We start from the raw sequence: 27,000 nt of genomic DNA, 5'->3' as shown, positions 1-27,000 counted from the left end.
CGGGGCACGGGAGCCCGACGAGCCGGCTGAGGCGTGGAAGCCCAACGAGTCAGCTGAGGAACCCCCAGTTCCTCCGGCAGCGGCACCCGGACCCGACGTCACAAACAAAAAACAAAAAACTCCCTGATGCTTCAAATTGTGGTGTCATCATTCTGTAAGGACAGACGCTGGGAGACGAGAAGCAACTAGACTGAGAAAATGCTGACACGGGGATCAAACCGAAGAACATAGAGATCTAGGGGGGGCAATCAACAAAGTAATGGACACTGCCAGGTCTCCTCCCGATAGGCTGTCTCATCGTTGTCGGTGATCAGGCCTACCACTGTTGTGTTGTCGGCAAACTTAATGAGGGTGTTGGAGTCGTGCTTGGCCACGCAGTCGTGGGTGAACAGGAGATGACTAAGCATGCACCCCTGAGGGGCCCCCGTGTTGAGGATCAGCACCTCATTCAGACTGTAGTCCATCTCCTACTGTACCTCATTCAGACTGTAGTTCCTCTCCTACTGTACCTCATTCAGACTGTAGTTCCTCTCCTACAGTACCTCATTCAGACTGTAGTTCCTCTCCTACAGTACCTCATTCAGACTGTAGTCCCTCTCCTACAGTACCTCATTCAGACAGTAGTTCCTCTCCTACAGTACCTCCTTCTGACTGTAGTCCCTCTCCTACAGTACCTCATTCAGACTGTAGTTCCTCTCCCGCAGTATCTCATTCAGACTGTAGGTCCTCTCCCGCAGTACCTCATTCAGACTGTAGCTCCTCTCCCACAGTACCTCATTCAGACTGTAGTTCCTCTCCCGCAGTACCTCATTCAGACTGTAGTTCCTCTCCTACAGTACCTCATTCAGACTGTAGTTCCTCTCCTACAGTACCTCATTCAGACTGTAGTGCCTCTCCTACAGTACCTCATTCAGACTGTGGAGTCCCTTGTGGCCTACTGTACCTCATTCAGACTGTAGTCCCTCTCCTACTGTACCTCATTCAGACTGTAGGTCCTCTCGCTGAGCTGTACCTCATTCAGACTGTAGTCCCTCTCCTACTGTACCTCATTCAGACTGTAGTTCCTCTCCTGCAGTACCTCATTCAGTCTGTAGTTCCTCTCCTACAGTACCTCGTTCAGAATGTAGTTCCTCTCCTACAATACCTCGTTCAGACCGTAGTCCCTCTCCTACAGTACCTCGTTCAGACTGTAGATCCTCTCCTACAGTACCTCATTCAGACTGTAGTTCCTCTCCCGCAGTACCTCATTCAGACTGTAGTTCCTCTCCCACAATACCTCATTCAGACTGTAGATCCTCTCCTAAAGTACCTCATTCAGACTGTAGTTCCTCTCCCGCAGTACCTCATTCAGACTGTAGTGCCTCTCCCGCAGTACCTCATTCAGACTGTAGGTCCTCTCCTACAGTACCTCATTCAGACCGTAGTCCCTCTCCCGCAGTACCTCATTCAGACTGTAGTCCCTCTCCTACAGTACCTCATTCAGACTGTAGTTCCTCTCCTACAGTACCTCATTCAGACTGAAGTTTCTCTCCTACAGTACCTCATTCAGACCGTAGTCCCTCTCCTACAGTACCTCATTCAGACTGTAGTCCTTCTCCTACAGTACCTCATTCAGACTGTAGATCCTCTCCTACAGTACGTCGTTCAGACTGTAGTTCCTCTCCCGCAGTACCTCATTCAGACTGTAGTTCCTCTCCTACAGTACCTCATTCAGACCGTAGTCCTTCTCCTACAGTACCTCTCAGAGGTCCCAGATCCCCCCCATTCCCTGTATAGTGCACTACAGAACCCTATGGGCCCTGATCAAAAGTAATGCACTAAAGGGACCATTTGGGCTGCGGCATATACAGTAGCGTCTTAGCAATACGACATTCATCCCCAAGTCATAAAAAGGTAATTACGGAGATCAATAAGGCTCAGGTACGAACAGGAATGAGCTGTGTCTTTATTCAACAACAGCTTATATTGACTCAGACACAGAACATAATGGGATTCCACCTACAGCACTCCATTTCCACACAACTACAGTATCAGATCTTAATGTTGGGACTTTAGGAAGGCAGGGTGAAAATTCCTTATAGCTTTAATCAGTGATCAATCTGCCTAAACGGTGCTGTATTGAAGGGGACAATATAGACACGGTGCTGTATTGAAGGGGACAGTATAGACACGGTGCTGTATTGAAGGGGACAGTATAGACACGGTGCTGTATTGAAGGGGACAGTGTAGACACGGTGCTGTACTGAAGGGGACAGTATAGACACGGTGCTGTATTAAAGGGGACAGTATAGACACGGTGCTGTACTGAAGGGGACAGTATAGACACGGTGCTGTATTAAAGGGGACAGTATAGACACGGTGCTGTATTGAAGGGGACAGTATAGACACGGTGCTGTATTGAAGGGGACAGTATAGACACGGTGCTGTATTGAAGGGGATAGTGTAGACACGGTGCTGTACTGAAGGGGACAGTATAGACACGGTGCTGTATTAAAGGGGACAGTATAGACACGGTGCTGTATTGAAGGGGACAGTATAGACACAGCGCTGTATTGAAGGGGACAGTATAGACACGGCGCTGTATTGAAGGTGACAGCATAGACACGGCGCTGTATTGAAGGGGACAGTGTAGACACGGTGCTGTATTAAAGGGGACAGTATAGACACGGCGCTGTATTGAAGGGGACAGTGTAGACACGGTGCTGTATTAAAGGGGACAGTATAGACACGGTGCTGTATTGAAGGGGACAGTATAGACACGGTGCTGTATTGAAGGGGACAGTATAGACACGGTGCTGTATTGAAGGGGACAGTATAGACACGGTGCTGTATTGAAGGGGACAGTATAGACACGGTGCTGTATTGAAGGGGACAGTGTAGACACGGTGCTGTATTGAAGGGGACAGTATAGACACGGTGCTGTATTGAAGGGGACAGTGTAGACACGGCGCTGTATTGAAGGGGACAGTATGGACACGGTGCTGTATTGAAGGGGACAGTGTAGACACGGCGCTGTATTGAAGGGGACAGTATAGACACGGTGCTGTTTTGAAGGGGACAGTGTAGACACGCTGCTGTATTGAAGGGGACAGTATAGACACGGCGCTGTATTGAAGGGGACAGCATAGACACGGCGCTGTATTGAAGGGGACAGTGTAGACACGGTGCTGTATTAAAGGGGACAGTATAGACACGGCGCTGTATTGAAGGGGACAGTGTAGACACGGTGCTGTATTAAAGGGGACAGTATAGACACGGTGCTGTATTGAAGGGGACAGTATAGACACGGTGCTGTATTGAAGGGGACAGTATAGACACGGTGCTGTATTGAAGGGGACAGTATAGACACGGTGCTGTATTGAAGGGGACAGTATAGACACGGTGCTGTATTGAAGGGGACAGTGTAGACACGGTGCTGTATTGAAGGGGACAGTATAGACACGGTGCTGTATTGAAGGGGACAGTGTAGACACGGCGCTGTATTGAAGGGGACAGTATAGACACGGTGCTGTATTGAAGGGGACAGTGTAGACACGGCGCTGTATTGAAGGGGACAGTATAGACACGGTGCTGTTTTGAAGGGGACAGTGTAGACACGCTGCTGTATTGAAGGGGACAGTATAGACACGGTGCTGTACTGAAGGGGACAGTATAGACACGGTGCTGTATTGAGTGGGACAGTATAGACACGGCGCTGTATTGAAGGGGACAGTATAGACACGGTGCTGTATTGAAGGGTACAGTATAGACACGGTGCTGTACTGAAGGGGACAGTATAGACACGGTGCTGTATTAAAGGGGACAGTGAAGACACGGTGCTGTATTGAAGGGGACAGTATAGACACGGCGCTGTATTAAAGGGGACAGTGTAGACACGGTGCTGTACTGAAGGGGACAGTATAGACACGGTGCTGTATTGAAGGGGACAGTATAGACACGGTGCTGTATTAAAGGGGACAGTGTAGACACGGTGCTGTATTGAAGGGGACAGTATTGACACGGCGCTGTATTGAAGGGGACAGTATAGACACGGTGCTGTATTGAAGGGGACAGTATAGACACGGTGCTGTATTGAAGGGGACAGTATTGGGGTATCCTACTGTTTAAATGTACCTTGTGAAATGTAATCCGCTCACACTGCCTTGCTGCAGCAACACAACAACACTACAGAAACACCTACCAAGATAATGCAGAAGTGAAGCAACACAACAACACTACAGAAACACTGCAAAAGTGAAGCAACACAACAATCATATATCAACGCTGATGACGCAATCTACCACTACTCCCCTACAAACCACTTCAGGAGATAACCCTATACAATCTACCAATACTCCCCTACAAACCACTTCAGGAGATAACCCTATACAATCTACCAATACTCCCCTACAAACCACTTCAGGAGATAACCCTATACAATCTACCAATTCTCCCCTACAAACCACCAAAATAACAATATTTGAGCTTGTAAGGAAGGAAAGACAGGGATGTTTCGGGTGGAGATTGTGAGGAAGGAAAGAAAGTGATGTTTCAGGGAGGAGATTGTGAGGAAGGAAAGACAGGGATGTTTCGGGGTGGAGAGGAAGGAAAGAGAGGGATGATTCGGGGTGAAGCGTTAGATCGCTGTTATAGATGCCAATGTTTGCTGTGTTATGTCACTGCACCGCTGTACAGAATTGTGTCTAATATTATTAGCTAACCAGCGATATCAATCTATTTGCTAGCCACCACAGTGGTCTGCTATCAATCTATTTGCTAGCCACCACAGTGGTCCTGATATCAATCTGTTTGCTAGCCACCACAGTGGTCTGATATCAATCTATTTGCTAGCCACCACAGTGGTCTGATATCAATCTATTTGCTAGCCACCACAGTGGTCTGATATCAATCTGTTTGCTAGCCACCACAGCGGTCTGATATCAATCTATTTGCTAGCCACCACAGTGGTCTGATATCAGTCTATTTGCTAGCCACCACAGTGGTCTGCTATCAATTTATTTGCTAGCCACCACAGTGGTCTGATATCAATCTATTTGCTAGCCACCACAGTGGTCTGATATCAATCTATTTGCTAGCCAACACAGTGGTCTGCTATCAATCTATATGCTAGCCACCACAGTGGTCTGATATCAATCTATTTGCTAGCCACAACAGTGGTCTGATATCAATCTATTTGCTAGCCACAACAGTGGTCTGATATCAATCTATTTGCTACCCACCACAGTGGTCAGATATCAATCTGTTTGCTAGCCACCACAGTGGTCTGATATCAATCTATTTGATAGCCACCACAGCGGTCTGATACCAATCTATTTGCTAGCCACCACAGTGGTCCTGATATCAATCTATTTGCTAGCCACCACAGTGGTCTGCTATCAATCTTTTTGCTAGCCACCACAGTGGTCTGATATCAATCTATTTGCTAGCCACCACAGTGGTCCGATATCAATCTATTTGCTAGCCACCACAGTGGTCTGATGCTACGGAGCACTGAACAATGCTGCATCAAACAAAATGCTCCAAAGTCACGATGATAAGATATAACTGTACGTCATGTGGACTAAGGCCGGGATACAATCTGATCTCGCTTGTAGACGACGCAGCTTTAGAATAGGCAATGTTACCAGTGTTTTGGCGGAGATCGGATTCGAGGTAAACAGTTCAGATATCAGCTCAATTGGAAATTACCTTTAAATATTAAACGCGCTACAGAGTGGTTTCAGGCCTAAAATAATGTGCACCGAGTCTACAGGACAGAAATAAAACAATTTTGTGAAGTATTTGGCAACATAGCAAACAAAAACAGCATATTTAGAAATCGCTGTGCTCAAAGCAGATGGGCCGACAGCTAAGATAAATTATTTCGATATGGAACCGTAACCCCGGACGGAGGCCATTTTACCGAGTCTGAGGTAACCAGCTCCTAATACAGCAAAGCTTCATCTCAGTCATGGGCAGGCTATCCTAAGGCCAAGTCAATGGTCGTCATCGCAAATCTAAACGTGAAAAACTATGACACAAATCAAATGTATTTATATAGCCCTTCTTACATCAGCTGCTATTTCAAAGTGCTGTACAGAAACCCAGCCTAAAACCCCCAAACAGCAAGCAATGCAGGTGTAGAAGCACGGTGGCTAGGAAAAACTAGGGCAAGTCAGTTAAACATAAACATAATAATATACTCAAGGTATAGAGCTACGGAGTTTGTTCTTTAACTGACTTGCCTAGTTAAATAAAAGTTAAATAATAATAAATAAAATAAGACGCTTCTAGCCAAGGAGTCTGCTGCCGTTCGGGAAAAGGATAAAAGGACGTCAAAAACTTGTATTGGCAAAATTCCAGAAACTCACCAAGAGTAAAAAATTTGGTTTGGAGGATGACTGATTTCTTACTTATTACTCTCCTTATTCATGGACTATTCCAACCAGGAATACCTGGGAATGTTGGTTGCCTGGAAATGTGCATTCCTGAAATAAAAGGTTTTAGAGATAGTTGTTCCTGACATTTCTGGGTTGTAATTGTGAGCCCAAGCGTGATGTGTTGTAGGTCCTAAGGTCAGAGAAAACGGTTGACAGGTGTCACTGGGCTGTCAAGCCGAATGTCTGTCATTAGAAGTCGTTTTAGGTTCATAACAGAATCCGTGCACGTAGAATTCTGACGCGTTAGTCCCTCAGCCTCCCTCATTCCAGCGCGCAAAAATGATGCATTGGGTTCAGTAGTGCAATGAGAGGCAATGATTTAAAAGCAGCTGCAACCCACATGCTATTGTGTTGCATTGTGATTAAACTTATTTATTTGATCAATTAACAACCATGAAAAAAGTGAAAATAGATTACAATAAAGAAATCGACTTCTGCACTTCTCTTTTTTTCCTCCAATGGGATTTGAGTAGGGGGCAGGGAAAGGAGGATACGGGGTGACAGACAGACAGTGGTGACAGTCTCTCGTCATATCAGATGACAGACAGACAATGGTGACAGTCTCTAGTCAAATCAGATGCGAGGTGACAGACAGACAGTGGGGAAAGTCTCTCGTCATATCAGATACGAGGTGACAGACAGACAGTGGTGACAGTCTCTCGTCATATCAGATGCAAGGTGACAGACAGACAGTGGTGACAGTTTCTCGTCATATCAGATACGAGGTGACAGACAGACAGTGGTGACAGTCTCTCGTCATATCAGATACGAGGTGACAGACTGACAGTCTCTCGTCATATAAGATACGAGGTGACAGACAGACAGTGGTGACAGTCTCTCGTCATATCAGATACGAGGTGACAGACAGTGGTGACAGTCTCTCATCATATCAGATGTGAGGTGACAGACAGACAGTGGTGACAGTCTCTCGTCATATCAGATACGAGGTGACAGACAGACAGTCTAGTCATATCAGATACGAGGTGACAGACAGACAGTGGTGACAGTCTCTAGTCATATCAGATACGAGGTGACAGACAGTGGTGACAGTCTCTATTCATATCAGATACGAGGTGACAGACAGACAGTGGTGACAGTCTCTCGTCATATCAGATGCGAGGTGACAGACAGTGGTGACAGTCTCTTGTCATATCAGATGCGAGGTGACAGAAAGACAGTGGTGACAGTCTCGTCATATCAGATGCGAGGTGACAGACAGATAGTGGTGACAGTCTCTCGACATATCAGATGTGAGGTGACAGACAGACAGTGGTGACAGTCTCTCGTCATATCAGATGCGAGGTGACAGACAGTGGTGACAGTCTCTCGTCATATCAGATACGAGGTGACAGTCTCTCGTCTTATCAGATGCGAGGTGACAGACAGACAGTGGTGACAGTCTCTAATCATATCAGATACGAGGTGACAGACAGACAGTGGTGACAGTCTCTCGTCATATCAGATACGAGGTGACAGACAGACAGTGGTTACAGTCTCTCGTCATATCAGATGCGAGGTGACAGACAGACAGTGGTGACAGTCTCTCGTCATATCAGATACGAGGTGACAGACAGTGGTGACAGTCTCTCGTCATATCAGATGACAGACAGACAGTGGTGACAGTCTCTTGTCATATCAGATACGAGGTGACAGACAGTGGTGACAGTCTCTAGTCATATCAGATACGAGGTGACAGACAGTGGTGACAGTCTCTAGTCATATCAGATACGAGGTGACAGACAGACAGACAGTGGTGACAGTCTCTCGTCATATCAGATACGAGGTGACAGACAGTGGTGACAGTCTCTTGTCATATCAGATACGAGGTGACAGACAGTGGTGACAGTCTCTCGTCATATCAGATACGAGGTGACAGACAGACAGTGGTGACAGTCTCTCGTCATATCAGATACGAGGTGACAGACAGACAGTGGTGACAGTCTCTCGTCATATCAGATACGAGGTGACAGACTGACAGTCTCTCGTCATATAAGATACGAGGTGACAGACAGACAGTGGTGACAGTCTCTCGTCATATCAGATACGAGGTGACAGACAGTGGTGACAGTCTCTCATCATATCAGATGTGAGGTGACAGACAGACAGTGGTGACAGTCTCTCGTCATATCAGATACGAGGTGACAGACAGACAGTCTAGTCATATCAGATACGAGGTGACAGACAGACAGTGGTGACAGTCTCTAGTCATATCAGATACGAGGTGACAGACAGTGGTGACAGTCTCTATTCATATCAGATACGAGGTGACAGACAGACAGTGGTGACAGTCTCTCGTCATATCAGATGCGAGGTGACAGACAGTGGTGACAGTCTCTTGTCATATCAGATGCGAGGTGACAGAAAGACAGTGGTGACAGTCTCGTCATATCAGATGCGAGGTGACAGACAGATAGTGGTGACAGTCTCTCGACATATCAGATGCGAGGTGACAGACAGACAGTGGTGACAGTCTCTCGTCATATCAGATGCGAGGTGACAGACAGTGGTGACAGTCTCTCGTCATATCAGATACGAGGTGACAGTCTCTCGTCTTATCAGATGCGAGGTGACAGACAGACAGTGGTGACAGTCTCTCGTCATATCAGATACGAGGTGACAGACAGACAGTGGTTACAGTCTCTCGTCATATCAGATGCGAGGTGACAGACAGACAGTGGTGACAGTCTCTCGTCATATCAGATACGAGGTGACAGACAGTGGTGACAGTCTCTCGTCATATCAGATGACAGACAGACAGTGGTGACAGTCTCTTGTCATATCAGATACGAGGTGACAGACAGTGGTGACAGTCTCTAGTCATATCAGATACGAGGTGACAGACAGTGGTGACAGTCTCTAGTCATATCAGATACGAGGTGACAGACAGACAGACAGTGGTGACAGTCTCTCGTCATATCAGATACGAGGTGACAGACAGTGGTGACAGTCTCTTGTCATATCAGATACGAGGTGACAGACAGTGGTGACAGTCTCTCGTCATATCAGATACGAGGTGACAGACAGACAGTGGTGACAGTCTCTCGTCATATCAGATACGAGGTGACAGACAGACAGTGGTGACAGTCTCTCGTTATGACAGACAGTGGTGACAGTCTCTCTATAAGGACCGACGCCGGAGAAGAGAAGCAGAACATTTAATATAGAACAGACGTCAAACGGGACTGAGACAGCGTCAGAACCCGGTATGCGAAGACAAATAAATATTAATCCTGAAGCGGGGAACAGAGGTTGGGAAAAGACAGATTTTGGGGAGGTAATGACACAGGTGATTGAGTCCAGGTGAGTCCAGTAATCGCTGATGCTCGTGAGGGGGGGGGGGGAGGCAGGTGTACGTACTGATGGTGGCAGGAGTGCGTAATGCTGGGGAGACTGGCGCCTTGGAGCACCAGGGAGCGGGAGCAGGAGTGACACTCTCCTCCTATCAGTCAGAGAAGACATCCTCGACCTCTCACCTCCAATATGAAAAAAAGAAAGAGTTTCCAAGTGATGTTTAGGAAGACAAGGATCTTATTTTGTAAAAAAATTCCCTCTGTGTCAAGGTGAGTGCTAACCACAACTACAATCAACGGTGGTGAAGCACCTGAGATTCAATCAGCACTAGACGCGAAAGGCGGACCAACAACCTGGTAAGGATTTTGATGTAAATAAACTAGCTTACTTATTTTCATAGCACGGTAACAGAGTAGCCAACCCAATTATGGTAAGCTGAGGTAAACTTTGCAGGCTACGTTAGCTAGCTTCCTAGCTTAGTTCAAGCTAGCTGTTTCTGAGGTAAAAGTTGGCTAGCTGTGGTGTGATGTGTGTGACCAGTGTCCAAAATTAACTTTTTGTCTCACCTGCCAAGGCGACTGGTAGATGAAAAAAATCCACCAGCCAAGCATATTTTTTAACCGGACAAAATAATAAAATTGCCTTTTTGTGTCACATGTACATTCATTTCATTGAGATAATAAGGTATTATGTTGAATACAAACTTAAAGAAGAGGCCAGAGCAAGATTTGAAACAAAAATATTTTAATATATTGATCAACGGTTAATCAAATCAAGTTTTATTTGTAGAACACATTTAGAAACAACTGTAGTTGACCAAAAGTGCTGTACAGAGTGAAAACACGCCAAACCGTGGGCACACAATGAATTAAACCAAAACATATCAGACACAATGAATAAGAGTACATAGAGGTCAAAACAGGGCAACAACAATGATAAGATACTACTATGAGAAGAGCAGTGGACTTAGAACTGGTGTCCTCCTGATACAAAGGGGAAACAGGTCTACAAATCCTTTACTTTGAGTAGAAATACCCTGATAAAATACAGGCTGTGCCTAGATTTAAATTTCCCAGCCTGAATACAAATGAAGAAGCCTTTAACTCAAAATTATACTGAAGTATTTTGCTGTTAAAAATGTACTTAAAGATTAAAAAAGGTTTTGTAAATCTGATCAAATGCTTAATCATTTTAAATCAACTTAAACCTCTTCATCAGACTCCTCGCTCTCTTTGCACGGTCCATAAGTCTGGCTTCCTGGCCTTGGCCTGCTGGACAGGTGATTGAGTCCAGGTGAGTCCAGTAATCGCTGATGCTCGTAACGGGGGGAAGGCAGGTGTACGTACTGATGGTGGCAGGAGTGCGTAATGCTGGGGAGACTGGCGCCTTGGAGCGCCAGGGAGCGGGAGCAGGAGTGACACTCTCCTCCTATCAGTCAGAGAAACAGAGGAGAAGACATCCTCGACCTCTCACCTCCAATATGGGGAAAAAAAAGGAAGAGTTTCCAAATGATGTTTAGGAGGACAAGGATCTCAGACATTTTGGGCATCGGCCGATTGAATCTGAAATACATAAAGAACAAAGACATACAAACTTTCTAGGGAGTTTTTCCTAGCCACCGTGCTTCTACACCTGCATTGCTTGCTGTTTTGGGGGTTTTAGGCTGGGTTTCTGTAGAGCACTTTGAGATATCAGCTGATGTAAGAAGGGCTTTATAAATACATTTGATTTGAAATAGACAATTCATTGCTGTCCCCCCAAAAAATTATGATATTAGATATGACACATTTTATCAGTGCATAAAGCATTGAAACATGATTTTACCGATTTGTAACCGTGTTTGTTGTTATTTACTGGACATGACATATTGATGATGACTTTTAGAGTATTTAACATAGCAATCTAGAGCCACTACCTTTTCCAAGTGCTCGACAAGCCCCTGGTAACAAAGCCCTGGTCCCCGAGTACGCAGTAGGTGTTCTGCCAATTCTGGTGGGCACCAGTGGTGTGTGCCCAAGAACCTGGAAGCTGTTCGCCAGGTTTGCCCTGTTCAGTGGACTGGTGTAGTTACTGGACATGACATATTGATGATGACTTTTAGAGTATTTAACATAGCAATCTAGAGCCACTACCTCTTCCAAGTGCTCGACAAGCCCCTGGTAACAAAGCCCTGGTCCCCGAGTACGCAGTAGGTGTTCTGCCAATTCTGGTGGGCACCAGTGGTGTGTGGTGTAGAGCCCACTGAGGAGGTCTTCTACTTTCTGAAACATCACGTTGGACCAGATGGCAATCAGAAAAGGTCAGTTCAAGGCGGTGTGCCATTACAGTGGATGCCGATGATGTAGGGCCTGTCCCCGTTCAGCCGGCTGACCCACACCGTTCTTGGCTCCGGTCATCACAACAGCTCTATCTGTTCCCAGAGCGACTAACTTGCTCCCCCACTCGTCACACACTCCCTCCATGATGGCACTGGTGGTGTTGATTATGTCGCGTCTGCCTTCTCCACCGACTTGATGCCAACAAAACTTCGACTCCGATCTTGCCCTTGTGATAGAATCTGACATAAACGAACTCCTCGTCTTTCACAGGACTGTTTGAGGAGCCATCTGACACGATGGAGAGAAATGTGTGTGTTTTTCAGATGTCTCTCTGATGTTGTTTCTCTCTCCACTTCTGCAATATGGTGCATAAACTCTTTGGCTTGCTTCTCATTTCTATATGTTGAGCCCACAGCGATTATTTTTATTTATTTATTTAAACTGCTAAAAAAATAAAACATAAAATTAATTCAATAATAATTAAATAAACAATCATGTTATCCAATATAGCTGGCAGTTGATTGTGCTAAATTAGCCTTCTACCCTTTTGTTTACTTAACAACACTATAAGGCAGATAAAGTCAATTGTGTCACAATGCTTTAAAATCTAAACAGCATCTGGAGACAAACATTGAATTAGAATTTTACAGAGCCATTGGAAAGCATGGAAAGCCATGCCAGCATTAGTAGGCCAATCATTTTATGGTATTTACACATTATTTTGAGGTGATCCAAAGCTTATCAAGAGCTGAGACATAACATCCAATACCAGACCACGTCTGTTAAATAGACCTGTAAAAACTAGACCTGTAAAAACTAGCCATGTAAATACTAGACCTGTAAATCATAGCCCTGTAAAAACTAGACCTGTAAATACTAGACATGTAAAAACTAGCCCTGTAAAAACTAGACCTGTAAAAACTAGCTACAACACTACTAGTCTAGCTACAAGAGTAACAACATTTTCACTGACTCACACATCCACTCCAAGTCAGGAAGTGGTCTTGCCTTCCCGCCAATGGCGTGTACAGTCCTAACCAGGATCTTCATCTTCGTGCTGGTCTGCTCTGACGTTGCCATTAGCGCCGTCACAGACGGTGTCAAGAGGAGAGGCTCCGATTTGAGCCCGGGACACAGAGACACGCAGGCAATGTGACACTTGCTGTGTTCATGGTCACGGAATGTTCTCTGGCTTCATCGTTTTTATTTTCCGATGACGAAACGAGTTGTGTCTGCTTTTATCTTCCCGCATACTGGCGACACGCGGAACAAACTCATCACCACAGCTTCAACATCATACTGTAGCCAGCCTCTTGAAACGCATTTATCTCCAAACCTCCATTTCTCACAAAACGTCCTTTTTCTCTGTGTGATTCGACCTCGTTTTCGTCGGTGGGGTTTTCGTTTGAAAAGGTTGGCTTACTCCAGGTAAATGTCGCCACATAACAGCTATTTAGGCGAACGGTAGCTAAGCAGCAGACCCGTGGCATGCGAGCGATGTTGAGTAGCTGATGTCCCGTACGGTAAACAGCGCCGCGAAGCTAGGAGCACTAGAGACAGTCTGTTGTAGGCTGTAAAACATGAGTAATTTCCTCGAGCCATCACGCCAGATTTTATTACATGACTATTTTGGTACAAATCATTTACGCCGCCAGTGTGGCGGATATCCTTCTGAGATTTACTCGCCAAACGGAAAATCTACCCACATTTGGCATTGGCGGGTAATGTCAGACCCTGTGGTGTGACCTCTGTGGTGTGTGCGCGACCTCTGTTGTGTGTGTGTGACCTTGTGGTGTGTGTGCGTGACCTCTGTGACCTCTGTGGTGTGTGTGTGTGTGACCTCTGTGATGTCCTGGACTTTGTGAAAACACTAATCTCTGCTGGAGAAGGCTCTGAAGTTCTCCACGTTTAAACCCCCCCCCCAAAAAAACACTCCAAGAAATGAGGGATTGTTCCTGCATTATCCCATCCACTGAATACCTAGCTGAGCTCTACCAGCACCACATCCAGGATATCACCTAGCTGAGCTCTACCAGCACCACATCCAGGATATCACCTACCTGAGCTCTACCAGCACCACATCCAGGATATCACCTAGCTGAGCTCTACCAGCACCACATCCAGGATATCACCTAGCTGAGCTCTACCAGCACCACATCTAGGATATCACCTAGCTGAGCTCTACCAGCAGCACATCCAGGATATCACCTACCTGAGCTCTACCAGCACTACATTGAGAATATCACCTAGTTGAGCTCTACCAGCACCACATCCAGGATATCACCTAGTTGAGCTCTCCCAGCACCACCTCCAGGATATCACCTACCTGAGCTCTACCAGCACCACATCCAGGATATCACCTACCTGAGCTCTACCAGAACTACATCCAGGATATCACCTACCTGAGCTCTACCAGCACCACATCCAGGATATCACCTACCTGAGCTCTACCAGCACCACATCCAGGATATCACCTACCTGAGCTCTACCAGCACCACATCCAGGATATCACCTAGCTGAGCTCTACCTGCACCACATCCAGGATATCTCCTAGCTGAGCACTACCAGCACCACATCCAGGATATCACCTACCTGAGCTCTACCAGCACCACATCCAGGATATCACCTAGCTGAGCTCTACCTGCACCACATCCAGGATATCACCTACCTGAGCTCTACCAGCACTACATCCAGGATATCACCTAGCTGAGCTCCACCAGCACCACATCCAGGATATCACCTACCTGAGCTCTACCTTTACAACAGTGTCCCAGGCAGTGATTGGACAAAGTCAACTTTACAACAGTGTCCCAGGCAGTGATTGGACAAAGTCAACTTTACAACAGTGTCCCAGGCAGTGATTGGATAAAGTGAGTAGCAATGGCATGAACTTTAATCAGGTTTGAGCCGTTGTATCAGATTCAGCCAGCTACATGAAAAAGGCCTTCAAGGAGATCTTGATCTTTCCCAACGCAACCCATGTGACTTGCATCTCCTAAACTTTGCTTTAGAAGTCTTGCCTGAAGTGTTTGTGTTAAGAGATATTTTTACCAGGACCCCCCCCCCCAGAATCGCCAGCAGCTCAGAGAGTTCATGCTGGAAAAGGACCTCACTCCAGTATTGCCAGTCTACGCAGTACAGACCAGGCGGTGCTGGTGGGTCAGTGCTGCAGTACAGACCAGGCGGTGCTGGTGGGTCAGTGCTGCAGTATAGACCAGGCGGGGCTCGTGGGTCAGTGCTGCAGTACAGACCAGGTGGTGCTTGTGGGTCAGGGCTGCAGTACAGACCAGGTGGTGCTCGTGGGTCAGGGCTGCAGTACAGACCAGGCGGTGCTGGTGGGTCAGTGCTGCAGTACAGACCAGGTGGTGCTCGTGGGTCAGTGCTGCAGTACAGACCAGGCGGTGCTGGTGGGTCAGTGCTGCAGTACAGACCAGGCGGTGCTGGTGGGTCAGTGCTGCAGTATAGACCAGGCGGTGCTGGTGGGTCAGTGCTGCAGTACAGACCAGGCGGTGCTCGTGGTCAGTGCTGCGGTACAGACTGGGCAGTGCTCGTGGGTCAGTGCTGCAGTACAGACCAGGCGCTGGCTCGTGGGTCAGTGCTGCAGTACAGACCAGGTGGTGCTGGTGGGTCAGTGCTGTAGTATAGACCAGGTGGTGCTCGAGGGTCAGTGCTGCAGTACAGACCAGGCGGTGCTCATGGGTCAGTGCTGCAGTACAGACCAGGCGGTGCTCGTGGGTCAGTGCTGCAGTACAGACCAGGCGGTGCTCGTGGGTCAGGGCTGTACAGTGCCTGGCAGACTACATGGATGTCCTCTCAGAGTTCCTGGACACCTTTGAACCACACGCCAATGAACCACGCCCAGGCTGTGTTCATTGTTGAACATTTTGGAGCCAGTCTGGAGCCAGTCTGCAGCCAGTCTGGAGCCAGTCTGCAGCCAGTCTGGAGCCAGTCTGGAGCCAGTCTGCGGCCAGTCTGCGGCCAGTCTGGAGCCAGTCTGCGGCCAGTCTGGGGCCAGTCTGGGGCCAGTCTGCGGCCAGTCTGGGGCCAGTCTGTTAGCCAGTCTGCGGCCAGTCTGGAGCCAGTCTGTGGCCAGTCTGGGGCCAGTCTGCAGCCAGTCTGGTGTCAGTCTGGAGTTAAGAAGCTGGAGAAGACATCAGCCCACATCGGCGACAAGCTGCAGGACCTTCACATGCTCTTGGAGTACAACAGCTCGACAGAGGCAGATGACTGGCACCACCAGTCAGCTGGAGGAACTTCCAGAGCTAGAGAGAGAGCTTTTCAAGGCTGTCATGAGAGAACGTGCCATTAAGCTGCAGGCTGTGATGGAGAGGCCCCCGAGACTAGCTCTATGGAGAGGCCCCCGAGACTAGCTCTATGGAGAGGCCCCCCGAGACTAGCTCTATGGAGAGGCCCCCGAGACTAGCTCTATGGAGAGGCCCCCGAGACTAGCTCTATGGAGAGGTCCCCGAGACTAGCTCTATGGAGAGGCCCCAGAGGCTAGCTCTACGGAGAGGCCCCCGAGACTAGCTCTACGGAGAGGCCCCCGAGACTAGCTCTACGGAGAGGCCCCCGAGACTAGCTCTACGGAGAGGCCCCCGAGACTAGCTCTACGGAGAGGCCCCCGAGACTAGCTCTACGGAGGGGCCCTCCGAGACTAGCTCTACGGAGAGGCCCCCGAGGCTATGCTCTACGGAGAGGCCCCCGAGACTAGCTCTACGGAGAGGCCCCCAAGACTAGCTCTATGGAGAGGCCCTCAAGACTAGCTCTATGGAGAGGCCCTCAAGACTAGCTCTATGGAGAGGCCCCAGAGACTAGCTCTATGGAGAGGCCCCCGAGACTAGCTCTATGGAGAGGCCCCCGAGACTAGCTCTATGGAGAGGTCCCCGAGACTAGCTCTATGGAGAGGCCCCAGAGGCTAGCTCTACGGAGAGGCCCCCGAGACTAGCTCTACGGAGAGGCCCCCGAGACTAGCTCTACGGAGAGGCCCCCGAGACTAGCTCTACGGAGAGGCCCCCGAGACTAGCTCTACGGAGAGGCCCCCGAGACTAGCTCTACGGAGGGGCCCTCCGAGACTAGCTCTACGGAGAGGCCCCCGAGGCTATGCTCTACGGAGAGGCCCCCGAGACTAGCTCTACGGAGAGGCCCCCAAGACTAGCTCTATGGAGAGGCCCTCAAGACTAGCTCTATGGAGAGGCCCTCAAGACTAGCTCTATGGAGAGGCCCCAGAGACTAGCTCTATGGAGAGGCCCCAGAGACTAGCTCTATGGAGAGGCCCCCGAGACTATCTCTCTGTGCCATTAAGCTGCAGGCTGTGATGGAGAGGCCCCCGATACTAGCTCTCTGTGTCATTAAGCTGCAGGCTGTGATGGAGGCCCCCGAGACTATCTCTCTGTAATTGTATTCATATATTCGACCCAGCACGAGTGGAAGGGCCCAGGAAAGAGAGGGAGGACTACGTGCACATCCTCCTTAATTTGAGTGAAGTTTCTGAAGAGGAGTGGCACGTATGCATGTCAACAAACCAAACTGATGCCTATGAGGTGCGAGCAGTGGACTGGTGTGCGGCATGGCAAGACAGGCTTCCAACTCTGCCCTGCGATTGCTTCTCTTTATTTGTGACTCCCCGCCACATCTGTGGATGTTGAGAAACTCTTCTCACAGTACCAGAACGCTGAAGAATGAACTCTCTCACAACGCTCTTTGCATCCTCCGCCCGCTCTGCTTTAAACATTGGACAGCACACCTCACTCTCTCTCTCTCTCCCTCTCTCTCTCCCTCTCTCTCTCTCTCTCTGTCAGAGTTACTGCAAGCCGTACTTACATCATACGATTAGAGTGGATTGCATATTGTATAGTATGACCTTGGAGGTCAGCCTTCTGAAGAACCCTGGGAGGTGAGCCTTCTGAAGAACCCTGGGAGGTGAGCCTTCTGAAGAACCCTGGAAGTTGAGCCTTCTGAAGAACCCTGGAAGTTGAGGGTTCTGAAGAACCCTGGCAGGTGAGCCTTTTGAAGAACCCTGGGAGATGAATGTTATAGGCAGAAATGTATTGTGTTGAACAGGTATTTAGGAAATTATGTTTTCCGTGTCACATTCCTGTCTGTCCTACACCTCTCTAGGTTTATTTTGTTCATTTGAATCACATAAGTGATTCAAGTTATTTAAATTCAGGTGTACAGTCGTGGCCAAAAGTTTTGAGAATGAAACAAATATTATTTTTCACAAAGTCTGCTGCCTCAGTTTGTATGATGGCAATTTGCATATACTCCAGAATGTTATGAAAAGTGATCAGATGAATTGCAATTAATTGCAAAGTCCCTCTTTGCCATGCAAATGAACTGAATCCCCCCAAAAACATTTCCGCTGCATTTCAGCACTGCCACAAAAGGACCAGATCATGTCAGTGATTCTCTCGTTAACACAGGTGTGAGTGTTGACGAGGATAAGGCTGGAGATCACTCTGTCATGCTGATTGAGTTCCAATAACAGACTGGAAGCTTCAAAAGGAGGGTGGTGCTTGGAATCATTGTTCTTCCTCTGTCAACCATGGTTAACTGCAAGGAAACACATGCCGTCATCATTGCTTTGCACAAAAAAGGCTTCACAGGCAAGGTATTGCTGCCAGTAAGATTGCACCTAAATCAACCATTTATCGGATCATCAAGAACTTCAAGGAAAGCGGTTCAATTGTTGTGAAGAAAACTTTAGGGCACCCAAGAAAGTCCAGCAAGCGCCAGGACCGTCTCCTAAAGTTGATTCAGCTGCAGGATCAGGGCACCACCAGTACAGAGCTTGCTCAGGAATGGCAGCAGGCAGGTGTGAGTGCATCTGCACGCACAGTGAGGCGAAGACTTTTGGAGGATGGTCTGGTGTCAAGAAGGGCTGCAAAGAAGCCACTTCTCTCCAGGAAAAACATCAGGGACAAACTGATACTCTGCAAAAGGTACAGGGATTGGACTGCTGAGGACTGGGGTAAAGTCTCTGATGAATCACCTTTCCGATTGTTTGGGGCATCCGGAAAAAAGCTTGTCCGGAGAAGATAAGGTGACCGCTACCATCAGTCCTGTGTCATGCCAACAGTAAAGCATCCTGAGACCATTCATGTGTGGGGTTGCTTCTCAGCCAAGGGAGTGGGCTTACTCACAATTTTGCCTAAGAACACAGCCATGAATAAAGAATGGTACCAACAAAATCTCTGAGAGCAACTTCTCCCAACCATTCAGGAACAGTTTGGTGATGAACAATGCCTTTTCCAGCATTATGGAGCACCTTGCCATAAGGCAAAAGCTTGTCCGGAGAACAAGTGGCTCGGGGAACAAAACATTGATATTTTGGGTCCATGACCAGGAAACTCCCCAGACCTTAATCCCATTGAGAACTTGTGGTCAATCCTCAAGAGGCGTGTGGACAAACAAAAACCCACAAATTCTGACAAACTCCAAGCATTGATTATGCATGAATGGGCTGCCATCAGTCAGGATGTGGCCCAGAAGTTAATTGACAGCATGCCAGGGTGGATTGCAGAGGTCTTGAAAAAGAAGGGTCAACACTGCAAATATTGTCTCTTTGCCTCAATTTCATGTAATTGTCAATAAAAGCCTTTGACACTTATGAAATGCTTGTAATTATAGTTCAGTATTCCATAGTAACATCTGACAAAAATATCTAAAGACACTGAAGCAGCAAACTTTGTGGAAATTAATATTTGTGTCATTCTCAAAACTTTTGGCCACGACTGTAAGTGCTCAGTCTGTTACAATTGAATTCTTGGATCTTAGATCATACATACAAAAACGTATGCTATTGAATTCCAGTTCAGGGTCTGAGTTGTATAGACTAGTCAGTCATTCAGTTTAGGGTCTGAGTTGTATAGACTAGTCAGTCATTCAGTTTAGGGTCTGAGTTGTATAGACTAGTCAGTCATTCAGTTTAGGGTCTGAGTTGTATAGACTAGTCAGTCATTCATTACTCTTGTTTCTCTAAATTTCATATATATAAATCCTCCAGGTAGAAATGAGCTGACTCTTCTCACAGCATCTCTCTCCCTCTCTGTATCTCTCTCTCTTTCTCCCCCCGTCTCTCTCCCTTTCTCCCCCGTCTCTCCCTCTCTCCCCTGTCGCTCCCTCTCTCCCCCGTCTCTCTCTCCGTCTCTCTCTCTCCCCGTCTCTCTCTCTGTCTCTCTCCCCCGTCTCTCTCTCTCCCCCCGTCTCTCCCACTGTCTCTCTCTTCCTCTCCCCTGTCTCTCTCTCTCCCCCGTCTCTCTCTCTCCCCCGTCTCTCTCTCTCTCCCCGTCTCTCTCTCTCCCCGTCTCTGTCTCTGTCTCCCTCTCCCCCGTCTCTCTTCCCCGTCTCTCTCTCTCCCGTCTCTCTCTCTCTCCCCGTCTCTCTCTCCCCGCCTCTCTCCCCGCCTCTCTCTCCGTCTCTCACTCTCCCCCGTCTCTCTCCCCGTCTCTCTCTCTCCCCCGTCTCTCTCTCTCTCCCCCGTCTCTCTCTCTCTCCCCGCCTCTCTCTCTCTCCCCGCCTCTCTCTCTCTCCCCGTCTCTCTCTCTCCCCGTCTCTCTCTCTCCCCGTCTCTCTCTCCCTCTCCCCCCGTCTCTCCCTCTCTCCCCTGTCTCTCTCCCCGGTCTCCCCGTCTCTCTCTCTCTCCCCGTCTCTCCCACTGTCTCTCTCTTCCTCTCCCCCGCCTCTCTCTCTCCCCGTCTCTCTCTCTCCCCGTCTCTCTCTCTCCCCGCCTCTCTCTCTCTCCCCGCCTCTCTCTCCCCGTCTCTCTCCCCGTCTCTCTCTCTCCCCGTCTCTCTCTCCCTCTCCCCCCGTCTCTCCCTCTCTCCCCTGTCTCTCTCCCCGGTCTCTCTCTCTCCCCCATCTCTCTCTCTCCCCGTCTCTCTCTCTCTCCCCGTCTCTCCCACTGTCTCTCTCTTCCTCTCCCTCGTCTCTCTCTTCCTCTCCCCCGCCTCTCTCTCTCCCCGTCTCTCTCTCCCCGTCTCTCTCTCTCCCCGCCTCTCTCTCTCTCCCCGCCTCTCTCTCTCCCCGTCTCTCTCTCTCCCCGTCTCTCTCTCCCTCTCCCCCCGTCTCTCCCTCTCTCCCCTGTCTCTCTCCCCGGTCTCTCTCTCTCCCCCGGCTCTCTCTCTCTCTCTCTCCCCGTCTCTCTCTCTCTCCCCGTCTCTCCCACTGTCTCTCTCTTCCTCTCCCCCGTCTCTCTCTCCCCGTCTCTCTCTCTCCCCGTCTCTCTCTCTCTCTCTCCCTCTCTCCCCCGTCTCTCTCTCTCCCGTCTCTCTCTCTCCCGTCTCTCTCTCTCCCGTCTCTCTCTCTCCCCCGTCTCTCTCTCTCTCCCCGCCTCTCTCTCCATCTCTCACTCTCCCCCGTCTCTCTCTCCCCGTCTCTCTCTCTCTCCCCGTCTCTCTCTCCCTCTCCCCTGTCTCTCTCTCTCTCCCCCGTCTCTCTCTCTCTCCCCGCTCTCTCTCTCCCCGCCTCTCTCTCCGTCTCTCACTCTCCCCCTGTCTCTCTCTCTCTCTCCCTCTCTCCCCCATCTCTCTCCCCCGTCTCTCTCCCCCGTCTCTCTCTCTCCCGTCTCTCTCTCTCCCCCGTCTCTCTCTCTCCCCCATCTCTCTTTCTCTCCGCCTCTCTCTCTCCCCCATCTCTCTCTCCCCGTCTCTCTCTCCCTCTCCCCTGTCTCTCTCCCCGTCTCTCTCTCTAACCCGTCTCTCTCTCTAACCTGTCTCTCTCTCTCCCCCTGTCTCTCCCTCTCTCCGCCTCTCTCTCCCCGTCTCCCTCTCCCTCTCCCCGGTCTCTCCCTCTCTCCCCGCCTCTCTCTCCGTCTCTCACTCTCCCCCTGTCTCTCTCTCTCCCTCTCTCCCCCGTCTGTCTCTCTCCCCCGTCTCCCTCTCTCCCCCGTCTCTCTCTCCCCGTCTGTCTCTCTCTCTCTCTCTCCCCGCCTCTCACTCTCCCCCTGTCTCTCTCTCTCTCCCCCATCTCTCTCCCCGTCTCTCTCCCCGTCTCCCTCTCTCCGTCTCTCTCTCCCTCTCCCCCATCTCTCCCTCTCTCCCCCGTCTCTCTCCCCCCGTCTCTCCCTCTCTCCGCCTCTCTCTCTCCCCCGTCTCTCTCTCTCCCCGCCTCTCTCTCTCCCCGCCTCTCTCTCCCCGTCTCTCTCTCTCCCCGTCTCTCTCTCCCTCTCCCCCATCTCTCCCTCTCTCCCCCGTCTCTCTCCCCCCGTCTCTCCCTCTCTCCGCCTCTCTCTCTCCCCCGTCTCTCTCTCTCCCCGTCTCTCTCTCCCTCTCCCCCGTCTCTCCCTCTCTCCCCGCCTCTCTCTCCGTCTCTCACTCTCCCCCGTCTCTCTCTCTCCCTCTCTCCCCCGTCTCTCTCTCTCCCCCATCTCCCTCTCTCCCCCGTCTCTCCCTCTGTCCCCTGTCTCTCTCCCCCGTCTCTCTCTCTCCCCGTCTCTCCCTCTGTCCCCTGTCTCTCTCCCCCGTCTCTCTCTCTAACCCGTCTCTCTCTCCCCGTCTCTCCCTCTCTCCGCCTCTCTCTCTCCCCGTCTCTCTCTCCCTCTCCCCCGTCTCTCCCTCTCTCCCCGCCTCTCTCGCCGTCTCTCACTCTCCCCCGTCTCTCTCTCTCCCTCTCTCCCCCGTCTCTCTCTCTCCCCATCTCCCTCTCTCCCCCGTCTCTCCCTCTGTCCCCTGTCTCTCTCCCCCGTCTCTCTCTCTCCCCCGTCTCTCTCTCTCCCCGTCTCTCTCTCTCTCCCCGCCTCTCTCCCCCGTCTCTCTCTCTCCCCCGTCTCTCCCTCTGTCCCCTGTCTCTCTCCCCCGTCTCTCTCTCTAACCCGTCTCTCTCTCTAACCTGTCTCTCTCTCTCCCCCTGTCTCTCCCTCTCTCCGCCTCTCTCTCTCCCCGTCTCTCTCTCCCTCTCCCCCGTCTCTCCCTCTCTCCCCGCCTCTCTCTCCATCTCTCACTCTCCCCCTGTCTCTCTCTCTCCCTCTCTCCCCCGTCTGTCTCTCTCCCCCGTCTCCCTCTCTCCCCCGTCTCTCTCCCCCGTCTCGCTCTCCCCGTCCTTCTCTCTCCCCGTCTCTCTCTCTCTCTCTCCCCGCCTCTCACTCTCCCCCTGTCTCTCTCTCTCTCCCCCGTCTCTCCCCCTGTCTCTCCCCGTCTCTCTCTCCCTCTCTCCCCGTCTATCCCCCTCTCTCCCCCCGTCTCTCTCTCTCTCTCCCCGTCTCTCTCTCTCTGTCTCTATCTCCCCCGTCTCTCCACCTGTCTCTCTCCCCCGTCTCTCTCTCTCCCCCGTCTCTCTCTCTCTCCCCGCCTCTCTCTCCGTCTCTCACTCTCCCCGTCTCTCTCTCTCTCTCTCCCTCTCTCCCCCATCTCTCTCCCCCGTCTCCCTCTCTCCGTCTCTCTCTCTCCCCGTCTCTCTCTCCCTCTCCCCCATCTCTCCCTCTCTCCCCCGTCTCTCTCCCCCGTCTCTCCCTCTCTCCGCCTCTCTCTCTCCCCCGTCTCTCTCTCTAACCCGTCTCTCTCTCTAACCTGTCTCTCTCTCTCCCCCTGTCTCTCCGCCTCTCTCTCTCCCCGTCTCTCTCTCCCTCTCCCCCGTCTCTCCCTCTCTCCCCGCCTCTCTCTCCATCTCTCACTCTCCCCCTGTCTCTCTCTCTCCCTCTCTCCCCCGTCTGTCTCTCTCCCCCGTCTCCCTCTCTCCCCCGTCTCTCTCCCCCGTCTCTCTCTCCCCGTCTTTCTCTCTCCCCGTCTCTCTCTCTCTCCCCGCCTCTCACTCTCCCCGTCTCTCTCTCTCTCCCCCGTCTCTCCCCCTGTCTCTCCCCGTCTCTCTCTCCCTCTCTCCCCGTCTATCCCCCTCTCTCCCCCCGTCTCTCTCTCTCTCTCCCCGTCTGTCTCTCTCTCTCTCTGTCTCTATCTCCCCCGTCTCTCCCCCTGTCTCTCTCCCCCGTCTCTCTCTCTCCCCCGTCTCTCTCTCTCTCCCCGCCTCTCTCTCCGTCTCTCACTCTCCCCCTGTCTCTCTCTCTCTCTCCCTCTCTCCCCCATCTCTCTCCCCCGTCTCTCTCTCTCCCCGTCTCCCTCTCTCCATCTCTCCTCCCCGTCTCTCTCTCTCCCTCTCCCCCATCTCTCCCTCTCTCCCCCGTCTCTCTCCCCCGTCTCTCCCTCTCTCCGCCTCTCTCTCTCCCCCGTCTCTCCCTCTCTCCGCCTCTCTCTCTCCCCCGTCTCTCTCTCTCCCTGTCTCTCTCTCCCTCTCCCCCGTCTCTCCCTCTCTCCCCGTCTCTCTCTCTCCCTCTCTCCCCGTCTCTCTCTCTCCCCCGTCTCTCTCTATCCCCCATCTCCCTCTCTCCCCCGTCTCTCCCTCTGTCCCCTGTCTCTCTCCCCCGTCTCTCTCTCTCCCCCGTCTCTCTCTCTCCCCGTCTCTCTCTCTCCCCGCCTCTCTCTCTCCCCGCCTCTCTCTCCGTCTCTCTCTCTCCCCCTGTCTCTCTCTCTCTCTCTCCCCCGTCTCTCCCCCTCTCTCCCCCCGTCTCTCCCCCTCTCTCCCCCCGTCTCTCCCTCAAAAAAGTATCTAATTCATGGCACTTTATATGACACTATTTGTATTTATTAACTTACAGTTTACACTGAAAGAAAAGTCCAATACGTGTCCTAAATGTAGAGTGGGAGTAATGCCATTTACATGTAACAGGTGACCTGTATAAATCACCTGCATGATGCACACATACAGCAGACCAGAGGTCAGAAAAAGCTTTCAGCAGTAGTACTGTAAAAAAAAAAAAAAAAGATGGCGCAGATTACGTCTGGGCCAAGTCACAACGTGTCTCTCACATCGAGTCCCAAATCTGAGCTTCTGTAACAGTGTTCTCAGATCCTCGGATGAATGAAGGGCAGAAATATAAGATGGTACATAAAAAAAAATAATAATAATAATAATAAATCAGGGCCTTTAAAATAATCAATACTTTGCACAAAATGTGAAATCCAAAAGACAGTCCAGTGTCTGTGAAGTGTCTATGTGTATCGAGACAGTCCAGTGTCTGTGAAGGGTCTGTGTGTATCGAGACAGTCCATTGTCTGTGAAGAGTCTGTGTGTATCTCAAGATAGTCCAGTGTCTGTGTATCAAGACAGTCCAGTGTCTGTGAAGAGTCTATGTGTATCGAGACAGTCCATTGTCTGTGAAGGGTCTGTGTGTATCGAGACAGTCCAGTGTCTGTGAAGGGTCTATGTGTATCGAGACAGTCCAGTGTCTGTGAAGAGTCTGTGTGTATCTCAAGACAGTCCAGTGTCAAGACAGTCCAGTGTCTGTGAAGGGTCTGTGTGTATCGAGACAGTCCAGTGTCTGTGAAGAGTCTATGTGTATCGAGACAGTCCAGTGTCTGTGAAGAGTCTATGTGTATCGAGACAGTCCAGTGTCTGTGAAGAGCCTATGTGTATCAAGACAGTCAAGTGTCTGTGAAGAGTCTATGTGTATCGAGACAGTCCAGTGTCGGTGAAGAGTCTGTGTATAAAGACAGTCCAGTGTCTATGAAGAGTCTATGTGTATCGAGACAGTCCAGTGTCTGTGAAGTGTCTATGTGTATCGAGACAGTCCAGTGTCTGTGAAGGGTCTGTGTGTATTGAGACAGTCCATTGTCTGTGAAGAGTCTGTGTGTATCTCAAGACAGTCCAGTGTCTGTGTATAAAGACAGTCCAGTGTCTGTGAAGAGTCTATGTGTATCGAGACAGTCCATTGTCTGTGAAGGGTCTGTGTGTATCGAGACAGTCCATTGTCTGTGAAGGGTCTGTGTGTATCGAGACAGTCCATTGTCTATGAAGGGTCTGTGTGTATCGAGACAGTCCATTGTCTGTGAAGGGTCTGTGTGTATCGAGACAGTCCAGTGTCTGTGAAGAGTCTGTGTGTATCTCAAGACAGTCCAGTGTCAAGACAGTCCAGTGTCTGTGAAGGGTCTGTGTGTATCGAGACTGTCCAGTGTCTGTGAAGAGTCTATGTGTATCGAGACAGTCCAGTGTCTGTGAAGAGTCTATGTGTATCGAGACAGTCCAGTGTCTGTGAAGAGCATATGTGTATCAAGACAGTCAAGTGTCTGTGAAGAGTCTATGTGTATCGAGACAGTCCAGTGTCGGTGAAGAGTCTGCGTATAAAGACAGTCCAGTGTCTATGAAGAGTCTATGTGTATCGAGACAGTCCAGTGTCTGTGAAGTGTCTATGTGTATCGAGACAGTCCAGTGTCTGTGAAGGGTCTGTGTGTATCGAGACAGTCCATTGTCTGTGAAGAGTCTGTGTGTATCTCAAGACAGTCCAGTGTCTGTGTATCAAGACAGTCCAGTGTCTGTGAAGAGTCTATGTGTATCGAGACAGTCCATTGTCTGTGAAGGGTCTGTGTGTATCGAGACAGTCCAGTGTCTGTGAAGAGTCTATGTGTATCGAGACAGTCCAGTGTCTGTGAAGGGTCTATGTGTATCGAGACAGTCCAGTGTCTGTGAAGAGTCTGTGTGTATCTCAAGACAGTCCAGTGTCAAGACAGTCCAGTGTCTGTGAAGGGTCTGTGTGTATCGAGACAGTCCAGTGTCTGTGAAGAGTCTATGTGTATCAAGACAGTCCAGTGTCTGTGAAGAGTCTATGTGTATCGAGACAGTCCAGTGTCTGTGAAGGGTCTGTGTGTATCGAGACAGTCCAGTGTCTGTGAAGAGTCTATGTGTATCGAGACAGTCCAGTGTCTGTGAAGAGTCTATGTGTATCGAGACAGTCCAGTGTCTGTGAAGAGCATATGTGTATCAAGACAGTCAAGTGTCTGTGAAGAGTCTATGTGTATCGAGACAGTCCAGTGTCGGTGAAGAGTCTGCGTATAAAGACAGTCCAGTGTCTATGAAGAGTCTATGTGTATCGAGACAGTCCAGTGTCTGTGAAGTGTCTATGTGTATCGAGACAGTCCAGTGTCTGTGAAGGGTCTGTGTGTATCGAGACAGTCCATTGTCTGTGAAGAGTCTGTGTGTATCTCAAGACA

Source organism: Salmo salar, chromosome 10, assembly GCF_965601325.2.
Source record: "Salmo salar chromosome 10, fSalSal1, whole genome shotgun sequence".
Classification (NCBI taxonomy): Eukaryota; Metazoa; Chordata; class Actinopteri; order Salmoniformes; family Salmonidae; genus Salmo; species Salmo salar.
This window is presented reverse-complemented; position numbering follows the sequence as displayed.